We start from the raw sequence: 13,370 nt of genomic DNA, 5'->3' as shown, positions 1-13,370 counted from the left end.
TCTATGCAGAGCGGAATATAGATGTTTAAAATGTGGAGACAGCCACCCAATCAATACCTGCACAAAACCGAGGACTACCTCGGCCAAATGTGCCAACTGCAGTGGCCCTCATCCTACGAACTACAAAGGATGTACTCAGCACCAAAAGAACAGACGGATGGAGGCAATCAATCAGCCCTCCTCCTTCAGTACAAGAACACCAGAGGCCCAGACATCAAAACCGGAGACTCAGCGGCCACAGTCGGAGACCTCCGATAATAGAGACACCCGAAAGCAATCAAGAAGCTATGCCGATGTTACCCGTACAATTAGACCAATTCCAGAACATAATCAACCAACAGCAACTAAAAACCTAACAGCTGTTATTACGGCCTCACTAGCAAACTTGCTACAAACTTTCAGCCTATCAAATCCTACTGAAACCTCCACTAAAAGATTTCTTCGTGAAACACAGGTCATCCTCACAGCTCTCATAAATGAATAGTAACAAACTCAATTCAGTATCTCTTCAGATAGTTGCTTGGAACGCAAATGGCCTTAAAAACAAAATTCTGGAACTCCAACACTTCACATCTCGGTATCAACCAGATGTTATTTTAATCAGTGAAACTCATTTAAAACCCTAAGACAATCCTACAATAAGGGGCTATCACCTATACAGAAATGACAGACTACTCTACAGAGGCGGCGGCACTGCCATCTTTATTAAAAACTACATTAAGCACCACTTTGTGAGCATTCCTTCAACCACTAACTTTGAGATCACAGGAGTGGAAGTAGTCACCAGCTCCACTGGCAAACTGAAAATCTACTCAGCTTACAACCCTCCCCAAAAATCTATACTTCACTCTGATCTAAATGCCATCTTATGCACCAGAGAGCCCACCATTATTGCCGGTGATCTGAATTCCAAGCATCCTGCGTGGAATTGTACAACCACAAACAAGAATGGTTGCATCCTTTACAATTACTTAGGATCAAGCAACGCTGTTGTGGCAGGCCCCACCGAACCAACTCATCTCAGTACGTTCGGCACTGGTGACATCCTGGATATAGCTATCCTTCAGGATATTAAACTTCAATTCAGCATCATATCTATGGATGAACTATCATCCGATCACAATCCAATTCTACTACAGCTGGGAAATCAAGAATACCTATTTCCTCCTTCTCACTCCTACACTGCATGGGAAAGACTGTCAGCAGCACTCAAGGATTATCACCTACTGATCCTCCATCTGGGGACTACTGAAAAATATCAAAAACAAAGACAGATCCCGTCCCCCAATATTCTCTGACCAGGGTCTTGCTCACACAGATGTAAACAAAGCAGAAGTTATAGCACACAACTTAGAGGAGCAATGCAGGCATTCGTATGGAAACCTTGACTTTGACCACATATATAAGAATCACAGCAAGGTCAGACACTCACTCAAACTTCCTATCTCCAGCACTGACCATATTGCACCAACATCACCTGCTGAGTTATATGACATTATTAAAAAATGAAAGAACAAAAAAGCTCCTGGGCCAGACGGCATTACTAATCAGGTGATTAAACTTCCGCCCCGAAAAGCAGTAGCGCACCTGACCAGTATAATAAATGCAATTTTAAGATTTCACTATTTTCCTTCCACCTGGAAACGGGCTGACGTAATTCCTATACATAAGCCAGGCAAAGACCCACACCTACCGCAAAATTATCGTCCAATCAGTCTTATCTCAAATCTGGGTAAGGTTGCAGAGAAGGTCATCCTCTCATGACTCCAAACCTCAGTAAATGACCTAAACATCCTCCCTAAAGAACAGTTTGGTTTCAGGCAACACCATAGTACTATCCAGCAAATCCACAGAATTGTGGAATACATCACCACCAACTACAACTGGCACCAGTGCACAGGCGCTGTTTTCCTAGACTTATCCAAAGCATTTGATAAAATCTGGCATTTTGGACTCCTGCACAAACTTATCTCAGCCGGTACCTCACTAAAAATGGTTCACTTAATCCATTCATATCTTCAGAATAGAACAATGCAAGTAAAAATCAACGGTTCTACATCCTTCAAGCGCCACATCTTTGCTGGAGTGCTGCAGAGATCTCTACTGGCTCCATTGCTGTTCTCTATATACATGTCAGGCATCCCACACAATCCGATGACTTCCATTTTGGCCCTGTATGCGGACGATACAGCAATACTAACCAGATCTCTCAAACCCCATTTCATTACCAGAAAGCTTCAAGAAAACATTCTAAAGCTGGAGGGTTGGTTCTCTAAGTGGAGATTGGAAGTCAACCCCCCAGAAAAGCTCAGCCGTTCTTTTCTCAAAAAGGCCAATGTCTCCTGTAGGAGATGTGTTACTACTCAATACTAAAATTCCCTGGCAGACAGAAACAAATTACCTGGGTGTGATTCTCGACAAAAAGCTATCTTTCAATCAGCACACTAAGTCTGCGTGCACAAAGGCATCTAAAGCCATAGCTCAGATCTATCCGCTAATTAATAGAAATAGCAAGCTCAGCAACAGAATCAAATTGCAACTATACCAGATGACAATTCGTCCTATAATCACCTATGCCTCTCCGGCCTGGAGCCACACCTCTAATACTAACATTATCAAAATACAGCGAGTGCAGAACAAGTGCTTGAGAATAATTCTGAACGCCTCGTGGTACGTTGGAAACAATCAACTCCACAGAGACACATATATTCCCTATATTTTCTCTTTTCTGCAATCCTTAGCATCCAAGTTTTTCCTAATGACGTCCACACATCCCAACGATTTGGTTCAGCAAGCTGCAGCATACGATCCAACGGACATATTCAAATATAGAAGACCAAAAGCTATATTAGCCTCCTTTAATGATACATAATCTCCATGCCCCTTTCAGGGCGTGCAATCTGCTCATAAATTTTACCTTCACTGTAACCACAACAGATAGCGGGGAATATGAAAAGCATCTTGCTTCACCCCTAAAGTCATAATTGTCAATTGTCAACCTTGGTATGTATTACTAAAACCTTGGTATTTAGGGTCTAGCTACTCACTAAGGAGACCTAAAAAGGTTGAAACCGGTCTGGGTAGTGACCCCACCCATAATGTATTGCAGTAAGTATACATCTTTTAGTGAGATGTGCTTTTCATTATGGGAAAATACTAAGAATAGTGATCAGAGCTTTACCCACCTTTACAGTGCTATTACCTTTATAATCCTAATCCCAAGTATAAAATACTTGGGATTAGGAGTTAAATAACCAAGCTTATAAAATTACTTGGTAACCCTAACCCAAAAAAAAAAAAAAAATATATATATATATATATATATATTGAAGGAGGTTGAAGGAGGAAAACCTTCAACGATTAAAATCAATAAACAACAAGCAATTGGTTGAAATGTGGTCATGTGGATAATACATGTTCACTTCAAATCTGACAAAACAGCAAGGGAAGGTGGAAACAATAAAATCATATTGTTTTTCACTTCACCCCTCTTTTATTACTCGTCATTCTGCCGCTACAAATTAAAATAGTGGCAGAATGTTCATTCCATGAACATTCTGCCGTTATTTTTTTTTTAAGTATTCAATTTTATTTTAATAATTTTTACTTATTCAATTTTAATTTGATTTCTTTGGATAATTAAAATATATAGATTTATTTGATTAATTTAAGCCTGTGGACCACCTGTCCCATCGTCGCGGACCACCTGTGGTCCGCGGACCATAGGGTGAGAAACACTGCTATAGGGTTCTCCCACCTTATGTGACCCCTAATTCATAAGTAGTATAGAAATAGAAGACATGACACAACATAAATAAAAAATGTATTTTAATTAGGAAAAATACTTTGGAAAATTTTCTAGTGTTTTTTGAATTTTTCTTTATGGGGGCAGGGTCCCTTGGCCCCCTCCCTGGGTACGCCACTGGCTGCCACAAATACAGAAATTCGGCCACGATCAACGCCTTTGCAAAATAGAATACCACAGTAGTGACAGCCATCCACCGAACATCCGTAAAAACCAAGCTCCATACGGAAAATGTGCAAACTATGGTGGTTCCTACTCCATCCATAAATAATGCAAATTACACGCGTAAAACAAACTACACCAAAGAAAAACATATTAAATTACCGTACAAGAAAACTAAATAGCATCTGAAATCAAACACCAAACCAAATCACCCCCATCCCCAAGACCAAAGAAAACGACCCACATCGAGCAAAACTCGAGCTACACTCAACCACAGGAGACATGCTTGCCAAATTCAGTAAGGCAAATCCTAAGTAGAAATCTACCAATACGTTTATTAACCCCCCCCTCCTCCCAGCAATCCTAGCTGATTGTCTAATCATGGAATGTAAGCGGTCCGGCTAACAAAATTCACGAACTGCGAGAATTTATGAACCACTAGGACATAAGAATATTCCTAATCAACAAGGCACACCTCTTCCCAGCTAATAATCTAAAAATCGAGGGGAAGGGGAAACACCTTATACAGAAATGACAGACAAAAGTTGGAGAGGGGAATGAAAATGAACAGCAAATGTATATATGTTACCGCTAAAGTGCGAAAACCGTTAATGTGCACATTACCTAGCTAATCTGCAGATTAACTGATTTGCTCCGTTAACGTGCGGAATCAAGAGTTTTCCGCATTTTACCTAGGTAATGTGCACAGTAACGGCTTCCGTATCGTTAAAGTTCAAAAGTTTGTTTCTCTCATTTCCTATCTCTACTCCTTCCCCCCTCTCCCTCCACTTTTAGTTTGGTTTTTTAATAAGTAAACATAATTTTATCATATGTTTTTTTTTCTTAATTGTAATAATATTTTAAACCGTTTGATTCCTTGTATTATATTAATTGATTGATGATTGATTCTATCAACTAATTTGCTGATTGTTTGATTGTATTAACTTGATTCTTTAGATATCGAAAAATAAAAAAATAACATTATGTTAATTTAAGCGTACAGAAACGTTGCTGTTGTTCCAGCAAAGATCTTATTTTCACTTTAACGAGTGCCTAGTAGGTAATGTGCAGATTACCTAGGTAATTTGAGAAATGAAACAATTTTCCGCACATTAACGGATCACCGTAGTTAATCTGCACAATACCTAGATAATCTGCAGAATAACTGATTTCTGCACTTTAGCGGTAACATATACAGTACAATATAAAGTCCTTTTGGCAGAGCTGACTGCTACAAGGCGCGTCCCCAGGTGGCAGATAAGGGAGTGACCTTTAGATATAAAGGCTAGCTGAGAGATAAGTAGGGAAACTTGACGAATAAGCATACGCGGACCAACAGTAGTAGTCACTAACAGGGCGTGGGGGTAACAGCTGTGACAACACTGCATCACTCAAAACCTCACATTAGCCCAAGGACAGTACTACGTCATGGCGAGTCACTGCCGCCATAAAAGCATTTATATATCATAGTGCAGTGCTTCCCAAACTTCTGGATGTTAGGGCCCCCTTTGGAAAAATTAAAATATTTAACGCCCCCCCCCCTCGAAGAAAAATCGTAATATAGACATATATTATTATAATATTTATTGTATTTACATTCAATGCAAAACATACACAGCGAATATTGCAAAATATCAAATGCAAATATTACATTTTTAGCATCTTACATACACATTTGACATGGCATATTATCTCATATTTTTATGTAGAAAACGATTAGTAATAAAGAAGGAATTAAAAGCATAAAAGAAGTTTAATAATTTAATGTGATAGATGTGTTTCAATACTACTACACTAATATCAGGTGAAATATTTAACAGTTTATTAACAGTTGGGGTATTCAAATTCAAGTACTAACACTTATTTTGGCTATTATTTTATTATGGTTAATAAAAAGTTTTCTCATATATGCAAGTAGAATATAATATATTTCGAATGGTATCACAGTTATGAAAGTAACTGGTTTAGAGTAATGTAAGTTAGTTAATCCAAATATATGTGTAACCAAGGGCCGTAGCCATACTGGTTACTAGAAAAGTAATTAGCTCAAAACAGACACTGAGAGGCCGGGGACCGCATCTAAGAGGGCTCCTTCACCAGTTATAATAATGTACATGTTGATATTTTAATTCCTAATTGAATGAACCAATTTGTAAATTAATACCTTAATTGGTTATGATATGAGTTATAATGATCTCTTATACTATACGTTTAAAATAATTGTCAACATTCTTTAATCCCATAAGGTAGTTTCTCAATCTTTTTCTGAATACATATTCTGAGGTTATAGATTTAATTTCATTCGGAAGTTTATTATAGCTACTCGTCGCAATGTACTCGAAAGATTTATGAAAAATTTCTTTGTTAGCCTTAGGTATTCCCAGCGTGTTTCGATCGCAGCGTAATCCATAGTCTACATTATATACCAAGAAACTTTCAGTGTTTCTTTTTACATATAACAGACAACCATAGAAATATAGTTTCTGAAATGGTAGAATATTATGAACCATATACAGATCATTGGTTGAATGTGCGAAGTCGGTAGTGGTTATGGCTCTATTTATTCTGTTTTGCATTCTTATTAATGGTAGCAGATTGTTATAATAGTCTCCTCTGCAACAGGTAATGCCATATTGCAGTGAAGAATTTACCAAGGAATAGTATAAACATCCTGCATTTACAAATTTTTTAACATAATATATTCTGTTAATTATGAATCTAAACTTATTTGTTAAGAAAGTGGTGTGGGAGTTCCACTTCAAATTGCTATCGATATGGAGGCCCAAATACATGACGGTTTTTGTTGTTTTGATTAAGCTACATTTATAATTTAGAGTATCACTACATTTCCTTTCATGCCATTTTATAGTTATATGCGATCTAATTTGTTCTGTTAATGTAAAGTACATATATCTCGTTTTGTCGGTATTAATGTTAAATCCGTTGTTGCTAAACCATATACTTAGTTTTAACACATCGCTATTAATCCGATTTTTTAGATCTTCAAGGGTTGTTTCGGTGTATACTAAAGCCGTATCGTCAGCAAAGGATATCATTTTGCCAAAAAGTTTGTATTTACATAGATCATTAACATATATTATAAATAGGATGGGTCCTAGAACCGACCCTTGTGGGACTCCGTATTTTATTATGTTTGTTGTGCTTTTAAATATATCATAGCTGGTATATTGTTTTCTATTATTCAGATAGGATGTGAACCAGTCATTAGTAATTCCCCTAATGCCGTATTTGGACATTTTCAATAGCAATAGATCATGATGAACACAGTCGAACGCTTTAGATATATCAAGAAAAACAGCTGCTGTGTGCATTCCTTCATTTATTCCACGATAGACCTTTTTATGAAACTCCAATAGCGCTTTTTAAGTATTGCATCCGGATCTGAACCCATATTGATTAGTTGAGTAAAAGGATATTGTATTTAAATAGCTATTTAAGCGTTTTTTAATCAGATTTTCAATAACCTTTGAGACTGTGGACAGTATAGATATTGGTCTGTAATTTTTGATTTCATTTCTATTTCCTCCTTTAAATAACGGTACAACTGAAGCAGTCTTTAGGTGTTCTATAAATTTACCATGTTCAAAGGATTTATTAATGATATTTGTACAGAATTGTAATTTATGCCTAATGATAATGTTTAACTTTTTAACATTTATGTTGTCACATCCCACTTTTTTCCCTTTTTTTTAATCCGATTACTACACTCTTCACTTCATTTTCGTTTACTGCATGTAGATACATAGAATTCTTAATCCACGGAAGGTGACTGACATACTTTGCCCTTTCTGCAGGGTCGAAAACACAACTGCCATAGTTGGTAAAGTGGTTGTTCATTTTGTTAAGTATATCAGTGATGTCATTGCCCTCTGGGAATACTCTCGTTTTCTGTTTTGTGTTCTATTTTGAAATATTTGAAACTGCAATTCTTAGATTTCTGCTTTGAAATGAAAATTATATGAATAAGCATATATTTACTAATATTCATTAAGAGCCGAAATACGCAGGAAGCAAAATTTGTGAACTAACACCAATGTGTGATTTTTTCCATTAAAATATAAAAAATGCCAAATAGAAATAATAAAAATTAAATACGTTTCTTTCAAGATAAAAAAAAAACTCTACTTAGTCTTAAAAGATTTTAGATTTGTCTTCATTATTTCACGGCCCCGTCAACAAAACCTACGGCCCCCAAGGTGGCCCCGGCCCACAGTTTGGAAAGCGCTGTCATAGTGGATCGGCAATATCATCAACAGAGAAGATGAGGAGGAAGAGCCAGACAGAAGGCCAATTTAAATTAGATACCAAGAAATTACATACTTGGATAAAGGATTAAACCAAGTACATACTTTCTTGGTATCTTTAATTTATAGTGCAACCAAGTGAAAAAACTTCCAACAACTATCTCTAATCCAAAGTATTTTAATAATAAAGTGCGACACTTTTGGCTACTCGTATATGAAAATATGACTTCGGCATTACTTCAACCTTGGTATCACCTCTGGGTCTGGCTCCCAGTGATTCTCCTTTGCGCAGAAGGGATCCCTTTCCCTGAGATATGAGGGTTATGTTTGGGGATTGGTTTTTGCCTGTCTCTGTGAGGGATCACTGCTGAGTTGTGGCTCTGCTCCGTGGTGGGGTGGGCCTGCCATTGGACAGAGCCACCGATGAGGGTTCCTCTCTTTGGCAGGATGGGCCTGTCACCGAGTGGAACCACCGCTGAGTAAAATGATCCCTTGAGTCGCTCGCACTTGCTGAGTTTAGAGTGATCTCGGGGATCGCCTAAGTTTTTGGAGGCTTCCTTTCACTTATATGAAACCGGTCTGGGTAGTGACCCTTCCCATAATGCATAGCCTATATATATACCCGTAAGGATATATGCTTTGCATTATGGGATACTAAGGCAAGTGATGTGAAGTCATCAGCTTCCATATACGAGTTTCCCCCAGTCCTGATTATATTTCAGGCTCAAGCTTTGTTTTGCTTACGCTTGGATAAAGGATTAAACCAAGTGAAAAAACTTCCAAGAAGGCCAACTGTCTATCATTTCCAGTCAGCAGGCGGAGGATGCTCTACAAGGCCAACGGCTGGTGACATAGCCAAGTTGGATGATTTTTGCGGCTGAAGAAGGCAAGGGGAAACTACTTCATTACAAATCCTAAGTAAAGTGGCACATGGAAGAATGCCTACAAATGATACTGGCATAAAAGATTAACTGCGGGACTCTGACCGAAACAAGCGCCGTGCCTGGCAGGAGAAATAACAAGGACTCTGAAGTCGTCAACATGCAAAATCCTTGTATCAACATGGAATGTACGCACACTCTACTACGAGCAGGACAGCTAGTGAATTTGAAAAATGAAATGAAAAAATAAAATAAATATTATAGGAGTAAGTGAAAGAGATGGAAATATGACAAAGCGATGAATACGGACTGCGAAGATGGACAGGGCGGGCTAACATTTTTAAAGGATAATCAGTAAAAGGTGCATGATGACAAGATTATCAGCCAAACTACTGGATCTAATAATAATAATAATACAAGTACTGTATATATATATGTATGCTAACATCGGAAGAAATTGAAGAACTATTGAGAAAGGCGAATACAAAAGAAAATGTAGTAATGTTGGGAAACTAGAATCCTCAGCTGGAGAAAAAGAAGAAACAATTAACATCAGTGGAAAGTTTGGCCTTATAGCAAGAAACTAAAAAGACAAAGACTAATACACAAGAAAACCTTATGATCACTACCATCTGTTTTGAAGCCCCCCCCCCCAAGAGGCTAAGATACACTTGGAAGAGTCCAGGGAAAAAAATAAGATTTCAAATCGACTATATCATCGTAAAACAGCGATACCGAAAGCAAATTAAGAAAGTCATGATTTTCTCAGGAGCAGATATAGGATCTGACCAAAACCTAGTAATGATGAAAAGCCAATTAAAACGGAAAATCCCCCCAAAGCTAGAAAGAAATGGAATGTAGAAATTTTAAAAGAAAAGGAAATTAAATAAAGATTCAGAGATTTCACCGACAAGGTTTAAACAAGAAAAAGAACTAGAGATACTGACGCACTCTCATCAAAACAACGATAAATGGAACAGTAGAAGAATGCATAGGAATAAAACCATAAGAACTGAAAAAGCCATGGATCATTAGTAAAATTTTAAGTAAAATGGAAGAAAGACGAAAATGGAAAACTATTAACACAAAAGAAAACTGGTGGAATTAACAATGCAAGGAAATAGAAAAACTTGGAAGAAGTGATCCAACCTACAGGAAGATAAAGAATATTACACACAAACACAGAAATATAACCACTTTTGTGCTAAATGACAAACAAGGAAACCCAATAAGATAAAAAAGAAATTCTGAGATAAAGAAGAAAAGATGACAAGAATATGTACAAGAACTGTATATATAAAGAAACAAAACCACTCCTGCAATTATCAGAAAGGAACTCATAAATAATACCAATGCAAATTACTCGTCACGAATCCGACAGTGCACTCACAACTATTGCAACGAATAAGGAACCAGACATAGATAGAATACAAATCGAACTAATTAAGGAAGCGAGTGAACAGGTTATACCAACTGATTGCCGATATTTTTGAAAAAGGAATATGGCTAGAAGACTTTTTACGCTCTAATGGTACTCACTAAAAAGACTAAATCAATCGAAAGTACGCACTACAGGACAATAAGCTTAGCAAGTCATACGTCAAAAAAATACTCCTAAAATAACAAATAATAATAAAAGATCGAATGGAATCAAAATCTGAAACCTATCTTGAAGAAAACCAATTTGGCTTCAGAAAAGAACGAGGAACCTGGGGTCCGATTCTGACCTTAAGGCATCTCGGTGAACGTAGGATAGAACAAGGACGACGCTACACTCGTATATGCTTTATAGACTGCGAAAAGGCATTTGACATGGTCTCATGGAATAAACTCTTCCCATTGTTGAGAGAGACAGGAGTAGAGGAACAAATAATAAAGTTGGTCTGGCAACTGTATAAACATCAAGCTGCAGTAGTGTCTCTGCAAGAGGACTGGTCAGAATCAGCTAAAATTGAGAGAGGTGTAAGACAACGATGCCTACTCTTCCCAATCCTTTTTAGCATTGTTGCAGACAAATGGATAAGGGAAGCTTATAATAAAGAGTACGAAATTGTGATAAATGGCAAAAGAGTAAATGTTATTAAATTTGCAGACGACCATGCAATAATAGTAGCTTGCTCTAAGGGACTGGAGAAAATGCTGAAAAGAATAAATAACAAGATATCTGAATATGGCATGAGAATATAAATGGCATGAGAAAGAAGTATATTGGAGAGCATAAAGGAGACTCAAATGTAGGATACCTGCTAAGGCATGACAATTTCCTCAAAACAGTAATAGAAGTGGAAAATCCTGGGTAAAAGAACGAGGGAAGACCAAGAATGAATGTCATCAAACAACTATGTGAAGATTCGGAACAAGAAGATAGGGGAAATAAAAAGAATCGCCGAATAGAGGACAAATGGCAGGAACGGTGTGCTACAGCCAACCAGTCCATGGACTGAAAGACTACACGACGAATATAAAAGCATCCACAACAAGGAAATTACAAGCCCCGGGCTAGAAGTAGAAATCACCAAAGTAGGTAAACTAAAAATGTACTCCGCATACACCTCCACGAACAAAAAAAAAAAAAAAAACTACTGAAATCAAACCTGAACAACATCCTCGACTCCAGAGATGCTGTACTAATAATCGGCGACTTAAATATCAAACATTTTCCCTGGAATAGCAGAATAACAAACCACAATGGGAGGACACTAAACGAATACGCCACAAGAAACATTGCAGTAGCGGGATGCCCTCGATCCTACGCACAACAATAAATTGGACATTATTATTATTCTCTGGAACATTAGTCCCCGTTAGTTTTTCCCAGTTGATGGTGGATGGGCTTTTCGGAGTGGTATCATAACTGCACTCCTCGTTGTAGTAGGACCAGATTTTGGTTTTAATTGAAGTCGTTTATCACTTGTAGATGGAACTAACTTCAATTAAAACCATTATCTGGTTCTACTACAACGACGCAGTTGACACCATTTCGAGAAGCCCATTCGCCGTCAACTGGGGAAAACTACCTGCCTAGAGAAGCAAATAAAAAAAAGGGCAGTAAGCAAGTACTTACCACCACAGTTTGATTCAACCCTGGCTAACCGCCCGAAGAATTCATGAAACGACGGTCCCTCAAGACCGTAAATTACTCAACAAAGCCACTAGCTTGATCTGATATGTCTTCAGACATTACAGAAAAGAGCAATGGAAGAGGATCTCTACAACCAATGGATCAGTCATTCCCATGAAGGGTGACAACCAACTGCCATCAAACTACCACCCAATCTCACTCACCTTAGTCCTGTCTAAAGTAATAATGGAGAGAGTAATCAATTCCTAACTCCCGTACTACCTTGAAGGCACTCAGCTAATAAACGACCAGCAGTATGGATTCTGTTGCTGCCGATCAATAGGAGATCTAATCACGTACATCACCCATCTCTGGACAAATACCATGGAGAAGTTTGGTGAATCTGAAGTGGTTGCACTTGATATCTCCAAAGATTTTAACCGGATCTGGCAAAAAGGTTTTACTAAACAAACCCCCATCATTTGGTCTGTCTCAGGATTTCTGCAATTGGATTGCCAGCTTTCTGTCTGGACGAAGACTATATGTGATGGTAGATGGTTCCTTATCCTCTCACTATTCAACTAATGCCAGGGTTTAACAGGGTTCTGTGTTCTCACTAACCCTCTTCTTTCTATATATCAATGACCCACTTCAGTTGACCTGCAATCCAATACACAGCTTTTCAGATAACCGTACATTACACTCCTCCTCCTTTTCATTTGATAAACGTCACTCTACACAAATCTCCTCAACCTGCAGAACATCAACCTCCACTGTCCTCAATTCTGATCTCCAAGCCATCCTCCAATGAGGTTAAGATAACCTTGTCAATTTCAATGGCAGTAAAACCCAGTTCTGTCTTATTCCTCACAAAAAGAACCATTTTCTTAAATATAAAGAGCCAACCAGTAGGCTTCATTTCGGCGATATAAACATTATTTAAATTAAGGGGATATTAAATCCCACATTGTTTTAAAACCGAATAAGAAACTCAAAGATCGGAATCAGAGAGTTTCATGCCGAATATAGTAAAATATAAAAGTATCGGCGATTACTAGCGTGAGCTAATGCAAGTAGTCCCAGTACGTAGTACAATCTCGGGCAACTCGCAGCAAAGGTGGTAAAGTTCTGATCGCTATTCTTGGTATTTTCCATAATGTAAAAACATATTTCCTAGGAAATGTATGCTGTTATTA

The sequence above is a fragment of the Typopeltis vanoorti genome, chromosome 6, assembly GCF_054136105.1.
Source record: "Typopeltis vanoorti isolate ZY-2024b chromosome 6, IOZ_Tvanoo_1.0, whole genome shotgun sequence".
Classification (NCBI taxonomy): Eukaryota; Metazoa; Arthropoda; class Arachnida; order Uropygi; family Thelyphonidae; genus Typopeltis; species Typopeltis vanoorti.
This window is presented reverse-complemented; position numbering follows the sequence as displayed.